Genomic DNA, 6,000 nt, shown 5'->3' with positions numbered 1-6,000 from the left:
TTGATTATTTGATAGTTTTTTCTAATTCAGATGAAGAGCACCTTTATCATTTGAAGATTGTATTTCAGCGGTGTAGAAAGTATGACATATCTCTCAATCCAAAGAAGAGCTTGTTTTCCATGGATGAAGGCAAGCTTCTCGGTCACATCATATCCAAGGAGGGAATCGCATCGATCCAGCTCGAGTGGAAGCCATTCATAAGATTGATTTTCCACGAAGTAAAAAGGAGATCCAAACATTCAACAGTAAAATGAATTTCTTACGTCATTTTGTGCCAAATCTAGTAGAACATTTGAGGGAAATCACAAACATGTTAAAGAAAGATAGTGTAGTGAAATGGACCGAAGAAGCCATCAAGTCTTTCAATTTGGTAAAGTTGGCCCTCTCTTCAACTCCAATTTTGATCAGCCCAAATTATTCCCAATATTTCATTTTGTTTTCATTTGCTTCGGATCATACTATGGCAGTGGTCTTAATGCAGAAAAGAGACCAACTTGAGAAGCCAATTGCTTTTTTTAGTAGAACAATAAGGGATGCAGCCTTAAAGTACAATATTATTGAAAAGCAAGCTCTCGCCTTGGTAAAAGCATTGAAATATTTTTGAGTCTATATTCTACATTCTCATATCCTTGCTTATGTCCCTAACGTTGCCGTTAAAGATGTCTTAGTGCAAACAGATCCGAAAGGGAGACGAGGCAAATGGATCGCAGCTTTGTTAGAATATGATGTGGAGATCAAACCAACAAAGCTCATCAAGGGTCAGGGGTTGGAAAAACTGATGGTGGAGTCTAATTTGCATGCCTTAGACATAAATTTGATTGCTGTTATGTCCGAAGACGATGAAGAAAGTTCGCTTGTTCAAGTATTTGAAATGTTTCTTCTTTCTCCTTGGTATTTAGATATTGTTTATGTGCTCCAACATCTTTCACCGCCACTTGGAATGGCTAGGAACAAAAGTAGGACTATGAAATTAAAGGCTGCCAAGTTTTGTATAATGAGTAATGCACTCTATTGGAAAGATCCTGGCGGTGTCTTGCGGAATAGTTTGGTTGAGGAAGAGGAAAAATAGGTCATGGATGATTTTCACAAGGGAGATTGTGGAGGTCATCTATTTTGGAAAACAACAGCCAATAAAATTTTGAGAGTGGGATATTATTGGCCAACCCTCTTTGCTGATGTGTACAAAACTGTTACAGGCTACCATGAATGTCAAAATTTTCAAGGTAGGAGAAAATTACAGCCTTTACCACTCAAGCCGGTTGAAGTAAGTGCTCTATTTCAGCAGTGGGGTTTAGATTTCATTGGCGAGATCCATCCTACTTCTTCAGCACAGCACAAGTGGATCCTCACAGCAATAGACTATTTCACTAAATGGATTGAGGCGATTCCCACTCGGCAAGCCACTGATTCAGTAATAATTCAGTTTCTTGAAAACAATATTTTGTCACATTTTGGTTGTCCTAACAAGATGATTACAGATAATGCAGCAGCTTTTAAATCTAAAAAGATGATTGATTTTTGTAATAAATATCAAATTACCTTGGGGCACTCAACTACATACTATCCACAAGGTAATGGATTGGTGGAATCCTCAAATAAATCATTGGTCAACATTATCAAAAAGCTGCTGGAAACAAACAAGAAGAGCTGGCACAAGAAATTGGTCAATGCACTATGGGCAGATAGAGTAAGTCAGAAGAAATCAATAGGCATGTCCCCTTTCGAGATTGTGTATGGTGTTGACACGGTGTTCCTGACATCTCTCGCAGTCCCGGTTGTTAAACTTTTGTAGGAAGCTGGCAACAAGGAAGATCATTTGCAACGAAGAATCAATCAAATGATCCATTTACAACAGATGAGAGAAGAGGTTTTTCAGAATACCTTCAGGCTGCAAGAGAGAATCAAGAAAATATATGATCGAAAGGCAAAGGTGGACAAGTTTCAAATTGAAGACAAAGTGCTGATGCTAGAAACGAAGACAAAGGCAAGCATGGAAAGTTTGAGAACCTGTGGAAAGGACCATTCAGAATTGCTGCATATCGGGGTCAAATGCTTTCCTGCTGAAAGAAATGGATGGAGAAGATTGTCCAGGTGGGCCGGTCAATGGTCGGCTACTGAAACGGTACCATATTTGAAATGTTTTATGTTGTCATATGTATCATTGTACATACCGTTTTATTTCCTTCATTGCAAGTGTGTACTGTTATCATTCATTCAGTTTGGGGCCTAAAGTGAAGGCTATAAAACTGAAGGTCTGATTTCAGTTTTGGTTTGGATTGTTTGAGTCAGTCTTTAGTCGATTTCAGTCTTGAAATTGAGTCAGTTTTGAGTCAGATTTCAGTCCTGAAATTGAGTCAAGATATTGGTTTTGGTTTGTCAAAGTTATTGACTCCATATCCCAATGGAAGAAGGCACTATATGCTTTACAAAGATCTGTAGTTCTTGGCACCTCCAAGGAGCTACCATCCCCATTGGAGCCAATGTTAGTGTCGGTATCTTCATCCCTCCATCAGTGATCAAAATTCTCTTGTTGCATTGCATTTTAGGTGTCTCATCCGATCAGATACATTCCATTAGGATCATGGATCATTTGATGGCAGTGGCATATCATAAATTATCCCTCATGGTCTTTACCTACTGACCCATTTTCATACATTTAGGTCATTTGCAGTCATTTTTTGTCTTTACATCTGCAAAAGTTATTTTTAGGGTTTTAAGTCTCATTAGGTCTAGGGTTTTGTCAATAAAGTCTTGTAAAAGCTCAATAATGGTTAGCAGGCACATGAGGAGGTCAAATAAAGTCTCAGCAACAAAAATTTCAATAATCACATGCTCAGTGATTGATTTTTCCTCAAAACCCTGTTTTGAGGAAAAACAGAGTTTTTTATGTTTTATGTACAAAATTTCATGTAATTTCATTTTTCCTATATGTAATAATTCCAAGATGCAGCCCTGGTCACCTTGCCAAGCTCTTGCACTCCAGCTCTTGCAAAAGAGTCAAAAATTCAAAGCATTTAGTCCATCAAAGGCAAAAAGCAAACTCAAACTGCCAAAATAGAGTTTTAGAAGACAAGTGAAAGGCAAACATTATAAAGTGGGTTTTTATAAGTGAAAAGTTAAAATCCTTTATATATAAAGTCTTTTTCATGTTGAAGAAGTTCATTTGTGTGCCAAAGAAGACAAAAATAAGAGTTAAGTCATTTTTGAGCCGAAGGAGAGAATTTGCAGCAAACCATGAAAATTCTTGAGGCGTGACACACCTGGGTTGAGGTGCGGCACACGCAACGTAGGTTTAACACTAAAATTGTAATAGGCGCGACACACCAGAGAAGTGCGACGCACCTGTTAGTGGGCATGGTGCACCGGTCTTCTAAGCCCAAAACTCATCCAAATCACCTCCTTCAAGCTCCAAACTTGCAAACTTCCTCCTTCCTAGTAAGTCAAGCATCTCATATTGCCATTGCAAGGGTTTTAGTCATTTTTCATGGTGTTTCAATAGGTAAAAAACAAAACCCGAGTTCCTTGCACAGTCATATTGAAAATCTGCCTAGGGTTTGCAAAGTTGCAATTTTTGTTGTTTTCCCCTGCACCATTTTCATTTTCTTCTTCACCACACCCCCCTCATTTCATTTTCCTTCCCCTTTATCATTCACACTCATTCATTCCATTATTCCCAAAACTAAAACCCTAATACCTAATCCCACTACTCCCAAACCCTAGTTGGCATCCCTAAACCCTAATCCTTATTCCCCACACCCTGCCACTCCCAAAAAACCCTACAGTTAGCAACAAACTCCCACATTCACAGTCCCCACTCATCAATCCCTTTCATTGAACAAAAAACACCTATTATTCATATAAAATCTCTTCATACTCATCACTTCAACCCAAACAGTGGCAAACATGGAGACAGATTCACCTTATGAAAGAGATGAAGAAACAATAAGTGATTCCTCCCAAGAAATTCATGCACCAAGGAAACCTCACAAGGGAGGAAAACACATCCGGGAGGAGCCCACTACACTTACTGAGCTATTGGCTTGCCCTCTTGCTGTAGCATGTTTCAAACATCAGTCTTGCTACCAGTTTTGTGAGATGGTGGAAAGAGTCAAATACCACCATGAGCTTACTAGAATTTTTGTGCTCCATCTTCAGAATGGCCAGGTCAATTTGGTAGGTGTGATATTCACTTTGACACCTGAGACTATAACTGAAGCAATAGATATTCCAAATGTGGGTGAATAGTGGAACAAGGGACAGCTGGTGGATAGAGAGCATTATGAGCCTTATATTAAGGCTGGTTTTCAGAGGAATATCATTAGGGTCTTCCCTTTCAGATACCTACAGGACACATATGCTCCCCTTATGAAACTCATAATCAAATATTTCAGCTGTGAAGGCAGATTTTCTCACCTATACACCTATCATGTCATATTATTGATGCATTTACTAGAGTGAGGATGATGAACATCCCATATTTCATATGCCGGAATATTGAGAAAATGACCACATTGGTGCAAAGGAAACCTCCTCATTAGTAGTACAACAACATTTATCACTTTGCATTGATCAAGATTGTGGTTTTGCATCAGCTGAGTTTATTGAATGTTTCATGGGATGATTTCATTTCACATGAGGTCTTCACAAGCCCTCAAGTGCCCCCATCAGTTTTTCATGAGGTAGGAGGGCCTTCACATCAACAAGAGGTGCATGAGACTCAAACCACTAGTGTGCCAATGTTTGTCACTTACCAAAAGGGCACAAGGAGGTTGTTTGCAGTAGCAAAACGTGTACCATCTGCACTCGGGGTGGAAGGGGTCTCGTTTCCTTCAATAGAAAAGTAGGTATATGACAAAGGTAAGCAACCATTGCATGATGAGGGGCCTTCAGAAGGTCAAGAGAGAGATTTCATTCTCATTCAGGATGATGACACTGATTTGGGCTCTCAAAGCTCAAAGCTCAAGGAGATCATCCAGGAACAGCAAGCTAACATTCATGACTTGTCTCTTAACCTGGAAAGAGCCAAGTGGGTAAATAACTATCTTGAGCAAAGGAATAAGCAATTGGAGGACAAACAAGAAATCTTGGAGCTGCAAGTCATTAAAGAAAACTGGAAAAATTCCAAAAGGGCAAAGGTAAAGTTGATTGAGAAAAAGGACAATGATCGGGAATATGTGTTGGAAAAGGTAAAAATACACTTGGAGAAGTTGTTGGAGAAGGCCAACAAAGAGAAAAGGATGTTGAGGCACATGGCCTATCACTATTTGGCAAGAAACAAAAGTTGCAAAGCAAGGATAAAGACTTTGAAGGCCAAGTTGAGGAAAGCTTTGAAGAAGAAGAAAGAGCAAGAAAAGCTCAAGATTTTGGCTGAGGCTTCCTTAGCCCAAAACAGCACTTGATGCAGGTCACTCAACTCAAATTTCAAAAAATTTGGCACACTTTTTGTCAATTTTGAAATTTTGAAGCAAAACACAGTTTTTTTCTGCCTGGTGCGTAGCGCCACCCAGCGCTCGCTTTTGCTAGGGACCTCCTCTGGAGGAAAACTTAGCATTTTTGGATTCCTCATGTAAAATTATGAATTCCAAAATGGCTTGAAATTTTTGTCAAGTTTTGAACTTCCAAAGGGTCAAAAACACCTAAAAAATTCCCTTTCTACCCCTTTTTGGCAACACAGGAAGTAATGTTGGGAGAACTCACTTTTGGAGGGGCAAATAGACACCAATTTAGAAATTCCACCTATTCTGGAATGTAGTCAGACAGAAATTTCCAACAAGCCCACTTGGAGAAAATTTGGTACAAGGGAAGGCCTCCAAAATCAGCTGCAAAAATGCGCTACGCACAGGGATAGTGGCGCAATGCATAGAATTAAAAATTGTCATTTTTGCCAAAAACTCTTTTTTTTGCCTAGTTTTTTCTCAATTTGACTTTTCTCTCTCTCTCATAGTCAAACTCATGATGTAATTTGATGTAACTTGATGGAATTTGACGTAAAAATGTTAA

The sequence above is a fragment of the Pinus tabuliformis genome, chromosome X, assembly GCF_031772625.1.
Source record: "Pinus tabuliformis cultivar Carrire ecotype Pingquan chromosome X, CPIR1, whole genome shotgun sequence".
NCBI lineage: Eukaryota > Viridiplantae > Streptophyta > Pinopsida > Pinales > Pinaceae > Pinus > Pinus tabuliformis.
This window is presented reverse-complemented; position numbering follows the sequence as displayed.